The following is a 14,673-nucleotide window of genomic DNA, read 5'->3' as shown; positions in this document are numbered from 1 at the left end:
AATTATCACCACAGAGACAGTAACACTGGAGAGTTAGGGACCATAAACCCAGAGGGATCAGGAGAACCCTCTATGGGCTTTCTGCTTTCCTCGTTCCAGGTGGGACCCCTTCCATGTCTCCAGAATAATTCTGAGACTACAGTGGCCCAGCTGGTCTCCCAATCACCAGCCAGTTACCTACTGCCAAGATCTGCAGCCTAGACAGCCTCGGGGACTCCCAGCACATAGAGGCGCTGTCCAGGTGGTTCAAGGCTTGACAAGGCAGATGTGCCTGCAGCTGTTCTGCTATTCAGGCACCCATCTCTCCTCCAGTGCAGACCGGGCTCACCTCCTGGACTTTTCCGTTCATCCAGTCCTGCTCTGAGGCAGAGGAGCTGCCCTGTCTGGACCCTGCAGAAGTTATGACTAAGGTCCCCACTGTAGGAGCTAGAGCTGTGTGCACTGAAAAGGAAGCTCTGAGGGGGTGGGGCGGGAGACCAGGGCAGCACTGGAAGAGTCAGTGGCTGAGCCGCTGTGCTCACGTGTTTCAGCTGCAGAGACTTCGACCTGCTTCGAGGACCCCAACCTGCCAGTGTGGAATTTGAACATAGGGCTGTCTCATTATATTCTAATTTCAAAGCAAAGCCTCACGGTCCCCTGGGGACAGTAGGAAAGTCTCATTGAAGTTGGGACTGAGTAACAGCAGCAATGGAACGCTAGCGGGTGTTACTAGTACCCGGTGCTGTTCAGAACACAGAACCTGAGTTACCCGGATTTAATTTCTACAGCACCTGGTAAGGTGGGGACTGTCACCAATAACCTCATTTACAGACAGGGTTCTTGAGGCCCAGTGAAGATCAGCAACTTACCCAAGGCCACACTGGCTGGTGCAGTGGGGGCTGGGCTGGGAGCCCTCACTGGACCATGCTTCTAATTGTTCCCATTCCCAAGTCTTGAGCTTTACTACCCGGTTGTGCTGAGCTCTCTACACGTATTGTCCCATGACGGGCTCATTACACTCCCTTAGGCCCACCTCTGAGTCTGAGCACTTCACCTTCTGCTTTTCCTCTTCCCTTGGCAGCCAGCTGTCTTGCTTGATGCTCCTAAAGCCTACAGAAGCATATTCTTTGCCTGAATTGCTGTTCCCTGAGCCACGGTCACACCAAGGCTCAACAAGAGGTTTTCTGGGCTGTGCCCGACTGCTGCTAGTTGAGCCAGGCTTGCTTCCTGGTCCCTTCATGAAGGAGGGCACCCACAGAGCTGCTGTGACCAGGGGGTAGTTGAGGAGGTGGGGACAGGGTCTTAGACATTTGCCTGTGTTATGCATGGCTCCACAATTGAGACCTGTCTGGGACCAGCTCCTGGGTACAGTTTCCTACCTGTCCTCAGTCACAGACAGCCCCAGCCTCACGGATGTTGCTTTAGACCCAGCAGGCAGGGAGGTCTCACTTGTTGGCTGGGGAGGGCAGCTTCCTGGCTTAGTGTTCTGCCAGCCTTGTGGTCCTGAGAATACCTTGTCTTGCCTGTTTTGTTTCTGCAAAATGAGATCCTTGTGGTGGTGGGTTTGGGACATATTTTTCAAAAACTTGTCCCTGGTGGCTGGAAAGGGGCAGTTCTAGGTAGGCTCTTTGCTGCTTCTTTGCTCAAAAGTGGCGGAATAAAGGAAGCTAAGAAGATTCCTTCCTCGGAGACTCAACCGAGCTGCAATGGTCTGGATCTCTGTGCTCATGATACTTAGATTTTTCTCCCGAGGCAGCACCTAGTGCTCCCCTGAACCCCCGTGGTTCTGAGGCCTGGAAACCACCTCAGACAGACTGCAGTAGCACAGCTGGGCCTTCCCAGATGGCCCTGGACATTCCCCAGGTGGGTTGTATCTTCTGAGAGAGACTGGATGCCAGTCTGAGGGCAGTGGCAGTAGAGGCACAGAAGTCTTGGCAGTGGGATTAAGGTGGGGGAAAAGATGAAGCGTGGAAATCATTAGCTTTCTTGGTTGGCGAGAGCCGCCCCGAACGAACATTTGGGGTTTTAAAAATGAACATCAGCTGCAGGGACTGGTGCCCTGGGCCCACAGCGGCCCAGGCAGCCTCCTGGAATCCCAATCCCGGCCATTCTTCCGTTGCGGCTCAGCCAACACTTACTGAGTGCCTACTGTGGGTTAGGCCTAGAGCCAGGATGGAGGTAGATCCAGCCAGAGAGCAGCAGCCCTGCGGTGACAGGCAGCCACAGAGACATTGATGCCAGCCTGTGAGGAAGCAGGCAGGCGGGGCAGGCGCCGCCAACTCCTGAGGGGCTGTGGGCACTGGGAGGGGGTGTCATCAGTGTGGAGTCTTTAGAGAAGGCCTTAAGCGGGGCGGGCATCCTACAGAGAGGGTCTGCAAGGGCTTGGGGATTTGCAGGTTAACAGGAGTGCCGGGCTAAGGGACCCGCAGGTGGGCCTGGTGGGAACTGAGGACAGCTGCAGGCCAGTGTTGTCTGCCCAGACCTCTGCCAAGAGTCGCTGCAGGATTGGGAGGCATCTGCCCCAGCCTTCTCTTTTCCAAACTGCGTGGATATGTGGATTTTTATGAGAAAAGCTCCCATTTTTAAATCATGGGAATTAATTCTAATTAAAAAAAAAAAACACAAACAACAACCATCGCGTCAAACCAAGCATGGCTTCAGGCTGGATTTGGTGTTTGGGCCAAGAGTTTCTGCTCTCTGGTTGCGGTGGTGATGGGGGTACCGGGTGGAGCTGCCCGGTGGAAGGTGGGGCACTGCAGGGGGGCGGGTCCCCCCTCCAGCAGCGCCGGCGCACGGGGGGCTGGGCGCGGGTGGGCGGGGGTGGAGCGCCCCCCCCAGCCCTGCGCGCCGCGGCCGCCCGCCGCCTCCATCCGGGCCTCTCCCCACCTCCCGCCCGCCCCCGCCCGCGCCCCTCCCCCGCCGGCGCACGGCGCCCGCCGCCCCTCCTCCGCCCGCCCTCCGCCCGCTCTCCCCGGCTCCCTCCCGGTCTCTCTTAAGTGCCATCGAGGGGCGCCGGGAATTGCAGCCAGTAAATCGCGCCCCACCACTCAGCCGCGGGGCCACCGCAGCGGCGCCGCCCGCGCCCCGCCGGGAGCCCCGCGCCGCCCGCCCGGGCGCCTCTCCAGGGCCCGCGAGGCCCGCCCCCACCCGCGCGGCGCTGCGCAGGGCCTGCCCCCGGGCCGGCCGGGGCGCGCGGGGGCCCGCGCTGGAGGCGAGGACGCGGCGGCCGCGGGGCGCACGGCCCGGAGCGCGCGGCCCGCGCCCCCGCGCGCCCTGCCCGCGCCCGCGGCCCGCGCTCCGGAGCCCGGCCCCGCTGCCCGGGCTCTCCTGCGGGACCGATGTCGGCCCTCCGGCCGCCAGGGTAAGCGGGCAGTGGGGCGCGGCGGGGAGGTGGGAGGGGGGCGCCCGGCGCTCGCCCAGCGCTAGCGTCTGGCACGTGGGGGCGTCCCGAGTTCCCTCTGGAGGCTGGACAGGTGGCGACGACGCGGGGGTGTGATGCTCCGAGGCTGGCACTTAGCTGCGTGCCTACTGTGCGCGCGGTGAACTGGAGTGAGGGGCGTTTGTCCCCATTGTACGGATGAGAAAACAGAGGCCAAAAGGGCAGATGGCTAGCCCTTGGTCCCCAGTTAGGAGCTGGACGAACCAGGATTTGACCCAACGGTTGCTTGACACCAAAGCCACGGCAGCCCCCTCCAGGCACACACAGGCAACAGAATGAGCGTATGAATATTTCATTGTCGCAAAGAGGGGAAAAAAAAATCATCCATTGTCCCGCCACCATAATGCAGCCACTGTAAGCGTCTGGGCTCTTTATTAGGCCTTGTTCTTTCTTTTACATGACAGTGTACTTTGGGGTCAGTGGGACTCAAGTTCCTTCTGACTGCGCCTAACCTGAGGCCCTAGTCTTCATCCTAGGGAAAAGGGGACACTCCCAGGGTTGCAGAGGGGTTAGGTGAAGGAGGAGGAGGTGGGGAAGAGGGCCTGGGGAAAAGAACATCCCCTGGGCAGGTCACATAGCATCTAGTCAGTGCAGGGCCAGGGCTAGCCTCAGGGACTGGGAGCTGGGGCAGCCAGGTCTTGTGCTTTCCAGCAGAACAGCCCTGGGCAGCTTTGGACCTCTGTGCCCACAGTTGCCCTTGCCCGGCCCTCACTGTTCCCCTACAGAATCTTCCCCTCTGGTTTCCTTCCTGCCTGGGAAATGATCTTCTCCAAGAGCAGAGAAGTCCCATGCTGTTCACAGTTGGACCTGGAGCTAATATTTAGGTCTTGGTCTCTCCCAACCAAGCTCGGGTCTGGCATTTCGGGCCTGCTAAAAGCTTCCCAGGCTTGTGATCCTTTCCCCACCCAGTTTCCAAACTAGAGACCTAGGCCTTTACCTGCTAGACGCCCGGTACCTGTTTGTCCATTCTGTCCTCTATGAAGTTCTGCTCTGCCCCAAGACATCTGTCCTTCCTTTTCCCTATGACCCAGACATACCTGCCGCTCCTCCCCTGCTTGACCGTCAGCCTGGGACACCATTACCAAGCTTTGAAAAATGCTGCTCTGAGCAGGCCGACTGAACTCAGCTGTCCACAGATCTAAACTAGGCCAAACTCCCGAGAGTCCCCTGAGGCTGGGCTTCTCAGCTTCTGCCCACTACCAGCGCAATGCCCTGGGAGCCAGTTGTCCTCTGCTTTTCCATCTTCCCTGCCTAAGATAATCTGCTTCCTTGACCCCACCCTTGTTCGGCCTCAGCCCCCCACTGCGTCTGCCCCTCCCCATCCCTCTTCCATTAGGTAGGTGGAGTGAATGCACCCCTCCCAAAGGTACCCCCAGCAGCTGTTGACAACTCCTTCACGTAGGGGGACACTTCCAGGTCTCTCTCCTCCAGCAGCCTCGGGAGAGTGGGCTGATGGGTCTCCAGGGTCCAGTCAGGGCCCGGCTCTAGTGGCTAGCTTCACAGTCTTTGAGGAACGCACTTGAGCAGAAGCCCAGAGGCTCTTACGTTCCTGGAGGATCAGTGAGGTGCAGAAAGCCTGCCTCTTTTGGGGGGTAGGGCTCCTGTTGTGGAGGGTGCCCAACTGAGGAGCCAGGACTGATTTGGCTGGCAATCCCCCTCAGCCCTCCAGGCCAGGCGCCCTGTGTTTTTTCTCTGCCACCTGTATTTGCTGGGGGTGGTAATGGTGGATGCTTTAAACTGAAGACCTGTTCTCGGGACCACCAGCCCCCTCTGCCTATCAAAGCCCACCCCTGATGTCCTCCTCAGGAGCAGGGAGAGTTATGTCAGGCCCTCTGGCTGGGCGCCAGGGCTCCCCATGGAACTATAAATTGACCTGTCGGGAGAGGGAAGAGATTAATGTCGGCCATCTTCATTAGCGCGTCCCCCGGGGTGACGGCGTCTGCCCTGAGCTGGCTGATTGGAGAGGGTGAGAGGTGGGGGCTAGGCTCCCCCCCAACCAAAAGGCAAGGGGCAGAGGCCAGGGCCTGCCAGAGAGCCTTGGCCTCCTCCCACTGCTGGAAGGGCCGTCCCTGTGGCCTCTGCCTCTGGCAGCAGGCACACGCTTTGATGGAGGACCTGTGTGCTAATTGGGGGCAGAGATGCGCGGCCCGCAGCTCCGCAGGGCTCCCAGGCTGACACCGCCAGCTCAGCGGCATCGAAGGGCCTTCATTAGAGGCTTTTCCCCTGACCAGAAAGGAGCCTGCTGCGGGCTGTGGGGGGGCTCCCCTCCTTTCCTTTCCCCTCCACTTTCCACTCCCCTCCCCCTTCCCTTCTTTATTGCGTTGATGATGGGGAAGGAGGCGGCTTTGGCGTGTGGAAGAGATGATGAGGGATTGGAGGAGCTGTCTGAGTCTGAGACCTTGTATGTTCTGGAGACTCTGACCTTGGTCTTCACTGCTCTGCGCTTGAGGGTCCTTGTCTGAGGCCAGAGCATGGTTGTTCCCCTGGGGTGTGGTGGGGGATGGGGATCCAATGAGTGTGTGGAGGCATGCCTTACAAAATGTGGATGGAGCAGATCCTGAGGCCCTGCTGTGTGGGTTTGAATTCTGTGGGGGCCAGGACCCTCAGCCTCAGTTTCTGGTTTGACAGTGACTGAGGGCCAGGGTTGGTTTCTTTCAGTAAGAAGTCTTTGCAGCAGACAGAAGCGGAGTCTGCTCATTGAGCAGGCTGCCCTGGAGCATGACTGCAGCAGCAGGTGGGGTGGTATTGGATTGTCCATCATTCTCGTTCTCTCTGTCACTCACTCACTCGTCCAGAATGAGCTCCTGTCCCAGAACCTTATCCCCACAGTGCTGGTCTTACCTTTTGACACTCCTCCGGAGACACAGACCCAGGAACAAGTAATCAGGCCTCATGAACAGCTGGGCATCCCACAAAGAGCCTTCCTAGGCTGTCTGGAAGGTTCTGGAGGTACCACTGAGGCAGACATGGCCCTGCTTTCTCACACAGACCTTGTTCAGCCCAGACTTTGATTGGGGAGACCAACTAGTCATTGAGTTCCTGGCCTGTCTGGCTCCAGACCTGACTGTCCATCAGGGGGATGGACAGTTCCTGAGCTCACAGTTCCTCGAGTGCACAGATATGGAGAACCCACCCTTTGCTCAGTGTCTTCTGCCCCTAAACTGTGATTACTGGCCTCAGGTCTGTAGGTTTGTAGCTTCTTGGTTCTTAAGGGTGTAGGTGAACCCCAGAAGAGGTTCTTGCAGGATGAATGGTCTCCCACCAGTGAAGGGCACGTGCCTTCTTTTGAGACACATTCTCATGTAGCTCAGGCTGCCTTGACACTGTAGTAGAAGGCAGCTTTGAACCCCTTCCAGACCCTCCTTCCATGCTCAGCTTCTGAGGGCCACTTTCCAAGGCATGTAACCTCTGTGCCCTGGTTCCTGGTCCTGCAGTTGGGGGGATCACATGGTAACTCAGGACAGAGCGGAGCAGAGCAGGCACTGTTTTTTGTGGTCATTGCTGGCTTCGGGCTGCTTCCCCAGTGATTCTCATGTACTTCCTGGCAACCTTTGCAACCCGGAGAAGTGGGGAGTGGCTTGTCTGAACCTCTGTATCTCTCCACCTGCCAGCCGAGGGGGTACTTAGCACCCGTTGCACCCTGTGGAATGTTTGAACAGAAGTCCACGCTTTGAGGATATTAAACACTGGCTCTTGGATTGTACCACTGTAGCCATCCTTGGCCATAGCACTTGACATCTCTGTGCCTCTTTCCGTGTCTAAAGACCTGAGATGTCAGACTGAAAACCACAGTGCAGATCACATTGGCTGTTAAACGTACATCTTGAGGGAAGAGAACCCCAAGAAGAGCCCTTACCCGGGGGACTTTGCTATGTGACTGTGGTTTTGACTCTTTGGGGGCATCTTTGGGACTGTGTTGTCCACCTGTCCCCACAGAGCTTTCTAAGAATACAAATATATGGGAGTGGTGAGAAGGGCTGAGGGGGCTGGGTGATTTCTAGAACCTTCCTGGCTCCCTATGAGGACCTCCAGGGTTCCCAGCTTCTTATCTGGAAAATGGGACCAGATACCCAATTCTTGCCAGCACTTAGCTGTCTAGTTGTGTTTAACCTGAATTGTATCCCTAATGTGTCTAAACGGACTCCAGCCTAATTTCATGGATGTTGGAGTAGACTGTCATTTCAATTGTAATGTATTAAGATTGCCTTTTGAAAGTCACGTGTCGAAAGACGATGGTGCAGAGGTGCCTATTGTTGCCGCCTGTGCGTGCCCAGCCAGTCCCGCCTGGCAGCCTTCTTGCAGGAGCTGGCAACATGGCTGTCTGCCTCCGCCTTTCTGAGCAGGCAGGAATCACTAACGCGTTAGCAGTTTCATTAAGCCTCTCGCCAGCCTCCCCGCCTCCCTCCCAGCCTCCTTGGTAATTATTTCCCCAACCCTTCCACTCGCAGCTCTCCGGGATTGGCCAAGTAGCCCCTGCAGCTGGGCTTCTGGGGCTGTGCTGTACCCGGGAGCCCCCTGGGTACCTCCCTTATGACTCCCCGTGTTGCCATGTCAGCTTTGTGTCCCCCTGAGGCCTCCGTGAGAATGCAGATCTGCTGCCTGGCAGGGGTGCCAGTTAACCCGTTACTACACTGCACGTGTGCAGACCTTCTCTGTGCCGCTGACTTCAGCCCCTCCCCTGGGACTGTCAGAGTGGGCACTGAGGACCCCGCTGTGAGGGATGCAGGGTATATGTGGAGACAGGGTGCGTGCTACATGGATCCAGGTATGGAACATCCTGAGGACCTGCTTCACAGCCCACAGGAGCCGCACCCCTCTGGCCTCAGTGACCCATTGGGAAATGGGTATATTCCCCGTCTTTGTTAGTCTAGTCACAGGCTTTCATGTATTTTCACTCGGGTCTGAGTGTACAGGGACCTGCTGCCTGGTCCGTGGTGCCTTAGATTTTTCTGTGCTTGCTGAAGCCATTGAAAGTGAAGGCAAAGCTGCCTGCCATCCTCTCCCACAACCACCTCGAGGGTGGAGAACCTGGGAGACCTTTAGGCAGAGCTGAGGCAAAAAGTAGAGGGCATTATTTGGGCCTCCGTATCCAGTGGCACCCAGAGCCACACCTGGAATTGTCAGTTACATAAACTGACACATTCCCTTTCTTACTGGAGCTGTCTCATGTTGTTTCTTTCCCTCACCGCCGATGGAGTCCTGACTGATGCAGGAGAAAAATCAGGGTTTTACAAAAATGATGACATTTCTGAACTGGGTTTTAAAGGAAGAACAAGAGCTTGTTCATCAAGGAAGGAGAAGAAGAGCACTTAGGTAGAGAGACCAGCTGGGGCGGCGGATGGGAAGTGTGAAAGTGTAGGGGACACCAGGTACTGGCTGTGGGGCAGTGGCCCTGGGCCCTGGGTTTATGAGCAGAAGTAATGGGAAAGGAGGTGTGGTGTGGGAGCGGATGCCAAGGAGAAGAGGGCTGGGGAGCACTGTGGGAAGGATTGGTGGCAGGAACAGGCAGGTCAGAGGAGGTGTTGGGAAGGGGTTGAGTGGGAGTGTGGTTCTGAGACATAGAGGAGGCCACAGGCAGGCCAGAGCTCAGGGGCCACGGTCTTAAGGCCATGGCATGTCCAGGGGAGGCCCAGAGCCCCTTGAATGGTCAGATCAGACTGCAGTAGGGAGGCTGCTTCGTTCACACACTCAGCATCAGCCGGGTTTTGGAGCACCTTCTGTGTCTCAGACCCTGTGGATGCAGCATGAAGGATTCACACACAGCAGCAAGGAGGAAGGCACATGGGAGACAGTCATGTGATACGTGGTACTCTGGGCATATAGCTACCACTGGCTAGGGTGCTTTGGAGAGGCCTTTCCAAAGGGGAGGCATTTGTCGTAGGGCCTCAAGTACCTAGTATGGGGCTAGAGAGATGGGAAGAATCCTGAGACAGGCATGTACAAAGGTCCTATGGTGGACAGAAAGACCATTGTAGCTGGAGTTTGGTGTTCATGGATGGGTAGGTGTCAGGTCATCTAGACTTGGTCCTAGAAGGTCTTTTAAAGGGTCTGTCATGGCAGAGAGAGGAGGAGGAAGACCACATTGGGGCTAGAGCTAGGATTGTCCACATAGTGCAGGGAGGCAGGGGAATGCCTGTCAGATTTCCTGGGAGTAAGTGACACCAGCTGGAACAGGTCTGAGCTGGGTGGGAGCTCATGGGACATCTAGATCTGGTAGCTAAAGCTGAGATCATCCTAACAGAGGGTCCGGGAGCCAAGGGTGTCTATCTGTGTGGCCTTTCCCACCCAGCGACCTGAGCCTTGAGGCCAGCTTTGCCAGCTGGATACAGCATGGTGTGGGATGGTTGTCTGCTGCTGGTGTGGGATGGTTGTCTGCTGCTGGTGTGGGATGGTTGTCTGCTGCTGGTGTGGGATGGTTGTCTGCTACTCTGGTCACAGACCATTCTTGCACTTGACCGGGTCCTGGCTGGGGTATGTTTGCCACAGCTTCTGGCTGTGGCCCTGACAGTCTCTAGCAGGGCACTCACCCAAGCTTCTCCAGCTTTTTGGCCCATCTGTTTGAGTCTGCTGGAAGAAGCCCCAAGCCGACCAAGGCCACACAAGCCTGCATGGCTGGGAGGCCACCCACGCTTGTGAGTAGATACAGAAACAGAAGGTGGTAACTAGCCCTCTGATACTTAGTTGCCAACCTGGGTAGCAATGTGTTTCCCGGGAGATGGACTGGGAGGTAGTCTCAGTTCTGGGAAGTTTCACTTCAGTGCCAGAACCCCAGAGGCCTCCCTCTCACCCCCTTCACTGCTCTCTTGGCCTCTCTTCCTCCCTCTGACTGCCCTGAGGCCTGCCAAGATCCTACAGCCCACTTCTCACCAGGCCTCTTCCTCTGCTGTGGAATCCTTTCCCTTTCCCATTTGACTCTGCTCAGGGACAGGGTTATGGCTGCCCCACTCTGTCCCACAGTTTCTTGCCTGGCAGCCTTGGATTAGCCAATTCAGTCACTTCATAGGGATACTGAGGCCCCATTTGGTACCATCTGTGTGCTGGCATTTGTGAACAAAGCAGATGCTGCCCTGGTCCTCAGGGAGCTCCTGTGACAGTAAGAAAGGCCAGCGGAAGGCTAGCAAGCACACACAGGTGTGCCTTGGGTGTGCGCCGAGCTACAGAGGAAGGCTGGGGAGTGCTGGAGAAAGCAGGCGTGTTAGCGAGGCCCTGGTGGAGGTTTCTCTCTGAGGCTAGAGGAGAGAGTATGCCAGTCATGGAGTGCTGGGGAAAGCATACAAAGTGGGCCAGTCTACTCTGCAGTCTGCTTCCCATGCTCCTCACCCCTGAGGGAGCCTTCACAGAGAGCACCTCTGAGGCTGAGCTGGTGAGCAGAGTCACTTCCAGCCTCTCCACAGAGCCCATATCCTAGGAGCATAGGCAAGAGCAAAGTGAGTTAGAGCCTATAGGGTACCTCCAGGTACTCTAAACGGACTACAAGAAGTGTGGGATAGGCATGGAGTCCAGATTCATCTTGCAGCCCTGTGGGGTCCCTCTTTTGAGGGGATCAGGAAGGGTCTGTGAGAAGGATAACCACTGAAGCTGCTGCCAACAGGTCTAACTCAACCTCGCATCCCAGAATCTAGAGCCAACAGCCAATCCCCCATGAGGCTGCTGGGAGGGCTGAACAAGATGGCTTTTCAGTGCAACACCTGGCACCTGCAGAGGCCCTACGTGAGTAGCCACAATCGCTGTTGAGGTTCTTGGCACTGTTGTGTAAGTGGCAGATAGAGCCATCTTTGGTATCCCTGCAGCCATGGTCACCACTTGAGGCCCAACTCCACGACTGCTTGCAGCATACAGAGGGTGTGTGTTGGCTGAGTGGCCCCAGGTGGTGGGGAGACCCACACAGAGCATATCAGTGTCCCATCAGGGGCTTGAGCTGTGCCCCGTGGTGACCACAGGGTGGGTGGAGGGGGGAGGGGAGATGCCAGCCATCTAATTACTTCCTGACTTCTCTCTGAAGAGTCCTAGGACACTCTGCCTTGTGAAGCCTCAGTTTCTCCCTCTGTCACATGGAGCTGCTGCTGATTCTGATACCAAGGCCCATCCCATGAGGCTCTGAAGACAGCCCCGTTAGAATACTAGTGTAGTTATCAGGGTGCCTGGCTCAAGGCCTCTTGTAGCCTCTTTTTCTAGGTCAGCTATAGTGCCTGCCCAGGCAAGGTATGCACCTGGCCTGCATTCCTGAATCTTCCCATGGAAAAGCCATGATTTCAGGTTGCTGCTCCTCCTGCAGGGGCTCTTATGCCGGGCCTAGGACACAGTAGGTGAACAGGATGGACATCCTTAAGAGTGACATTTGGAGGCCCGGGTCTGACCTGGTATCTGCTGGTGTGTGGCACTGGACAGTGAGCTTCTGCCCAGCACCTACCTTATTTAGAACTAGGAGTGACATTTGACAGCTGTGTGTTCGTTCCTTTAGTCCTTCTTAGGCCCATGACCTGGGGCAGAAAGGCTGCAAGGGTGCCCATGACCTCTGAGGCAAGTGGAGATCGCTGACCCTTAACCGATGGGGAAACGGGGGGCCCAAGAAGGCCAGAGTATGGGGAAAACTCACTATTTTCTTTGTCCTTTTGTTCTGGTGTGTGTGTGGGGGGGGGGCTGGTGTATCCGTAGCTGGGCTAGAACTACCTGTGAGGATGACCTTGAACTCCTCGTCCTCCTCCCTCCAGCTCCTGATGCTGGGATTATAGGTTGGAGCCGCTGTGCTCAGTCTATACAGTGTAGCAGATTGCTAAGCAAGCGCTCAGCCACAATGCCAGACGCTTGTGTGACCTATGTTCGCTGTTGGGTAGGGTAGCCAGGGCGTGCACAGCCTGGAAATGCGGCAGTTTCTTAAGCCCTGTGCACAGCCAGGTAGTCCTTGGCACTGTCCCTATTCTGCAAATGCAAAACCAGAGACAGAGAGATAGAGGGATGGAGCCAGGATTTTGTTCTTAACTTTTCTGGAGGCCTAACAACACAGAAAGGTGCACACACCTGAAGCACAAGACTGTAAACACTTACGTGCTGATCCAGACCAGTGTTGCCAGTGCCAGGAAGCACCCCCATACCTTCACCAGTCACCACCCACCTGTGCCCACAGCACCGTGGTGTCTTGTCAGTAGAGGCTGACTTTACCCATCTGTGCCACATCTGCATGGGTTCCCAGGATATCCACTTCTGAGACAGCACATTGACTGTCCTAGTTGTCTGAGCTAATACTGGATCAGAAGGCAGTCGAGCTGGAATTTGAACTAGCCACTAGTTCTGCTTCTAACCCTCCAGAGGCTCCTGCAATCCTTACGATGAAGACCCAGATCTTCTTCTTTTTTTTTTTAAATATTTATTTATTTATTATGTATATAATATTCTGTCTGTGTGTATGTCTGCAGGCCAGAAGAGGGCACCAGACCCCATTACAGATGGTTGTGAGCCACCATGTGGTTGCTGGGAATTGAACTCAGGACCTTTGGAAGAGCAGGCAATGCTCTTAACCTCTGAGCCATCTCTCCAGCCCCAAGACCCAGGTCTTCTGATCTAGCTAAATCTTTGGCTTTTACACCCATAGCTGCCCTCCAGCCATATAGATGCAACTCTGTCCTCCAAAGCCCCAAGCTCTTCTGACCCTTGGGCCTTTGCACATGCTGTGTGCCCTCTACCCCCACCCTGTCTGCCTTCAGCCATTCTTTGAAGGTCCCAGCTTGCATGTTCCCTCCCTCAGCTAGCCTGCTGGACCTTCCCAGGCAGTGGCCCTCCTGGTGGCTGTTATCTAGCTAGTTTGTTGCCTGTGTCGTGTGTAATTAATTATCTGTTGCTTGGCTGTTCCCACTAGACAGACTCTAGGAGGCAGGGCGAGTATCTGCTGAGTTCATGGCTGAGTCCCTAGCACCAGGCATCCATTCATGCTCGCAGCCTCGCAGGCATCTGTTCATTCAGCAAGTGCTGAGGGCCCAATGCAGAGCTCCCATTGTCAAGCGAATGGGTGGATGAATGACGAGCCTCAGTCCCAACACCCCACACTTTCTGATATCTGTCATTGCCTCTGGTCCCTGCCCCTCCTTGCTGGGCCTTGGTTTCTCCGGCTGTCAAATGAAGAAACCAGACATGTCGCTCTGGCCTGGTTCTGATTGTGGGTAGGGACAGCTGCCCAAGGGCCACTCAGCTGAGCGGGGGGGACCTGCCCTCACAGCTGTGTCTGCTTGAGCAGTGACCCCACTGCTTGTCAAACTGCTTCCCACACCTTGGTCACCAGAATCCCCAAGTTCCTGTTGGGGTGCAGGGCTAAAGGGACTCGCTGAAGCCATTCAGCTGTTCCTAGTCCTCAGTGACTCCCAGAGGGACAGGCAATGGGGCAGTGATGATGGGCCCACAGACCAGGGTTTCTGTCTGGCTTCACCCCTCCCTTGGAATGGCCTCATCACCAAGCTCTATTTCTGGCTACAACAAAAAAAGTGGTGGTTAGACTAGCTGCCCTGACAGCCCTGAAGCTCACAGGGTTCCAGGGAGCATGAGGCAGGACTCCCTGTCTGTCTGTCTCCAGGGCCCAGCCCTGCCGCCACCTCCGAGTGAGCCAGTGCTGTTCAAAGTGGCTCCGCGGCTTAGCGGCTTGTCAGCCAGGCGGGTGGGTGTCCTGGGGCCGGGTTTGATTAGTTCAGGTTGACAGTCGCGCTCCGCAGCGCTGCCGGGAGGGGAGCCCGTGATTACCCTAATGAAGCTTGAACGCAGTTTGTCATCCAAACAGCTGGTTCGGAGCTGCGCTGCTGCCAGCTGCCCGGCTCGGTAGCGCATTTGGGCGCCCAGTGATACTCCAGCCTACAGCCACCCGTCCACAGGGTGATCCACAGGACCAGGCAGCCCCCAGGTAGGATGTTGGGGCTGCCTCAGGGGGGAATGATGCCCCTCCAGGAGAGGGGAACCTGGCAGAGCCTGGAACTGATGGAACAGAGCTGCTTCTCTGACAGTTGTAGGGTAGCCCTTAGCTCTAGAACTCAGTTTTCCCATCTGCAAAGTGGGTGCTGGGGCTTCTTTACATCTCTAAGCTTCTGATTTTAGACGGAGGGGTCGCCGCCTCTTGGAACACTTCCCTCACTGTGTAAGCTGAATCAGTGGTTTCCGTGGACACATAAAACCCTCAAGGCAGCTTCCTCACCCCTCACGGTCCCTGCTGTTCCTGGTAGTGGAGACCTGTGAGACCTTGAGTTCATCTGGGGTCTTAGGAGGGCTTCCTGGAGGAG

General features: G+C 56.4%; 1 protein-coding gene across 1 annotated transcript in view; it reads left to right on the top strand.

The window, feature by feature from the left end:
• Positions 1 to 3,204: 3,204 nt before the first annotated feature.
• The window catches only part of Tcf20 (transcription factor 20), a 156,629-nt gene continuing 145,160 nt past the window's right edge, over positions 3,205 to 14,673 (top strand). Inside the window, exon 1 of the mRNA XM_075960140.1 lies at positions 3,205 to 3,340. The gene's annotated coding sequence lies outside the window, so the exon portion shown is untranslated. The remainder of the gene's footprint in view (positions 3,341 to 14,673) is intronic.

Source organism: Microtus pennsylvanicus, chromosome 2, assembly GCF_037038515.1.
Source record: "Microtus pennsylvanicus isolate mMicPen1 chromosome 2, mMicPen1.hap1, whole genome shotgun sequence".
NCBI classification, from domain to species: Eukaryota; Metazoa; Chordata; class Mammalia; order Rodentia; family Cricetidae; genus Microtus; species Microtus pennsylvanicus.
The sequence above is the reverse complement of the archived record's forward strand: the minus strand, read 5'-3'. Positions and strand labels throughout refer to the sequence as shown.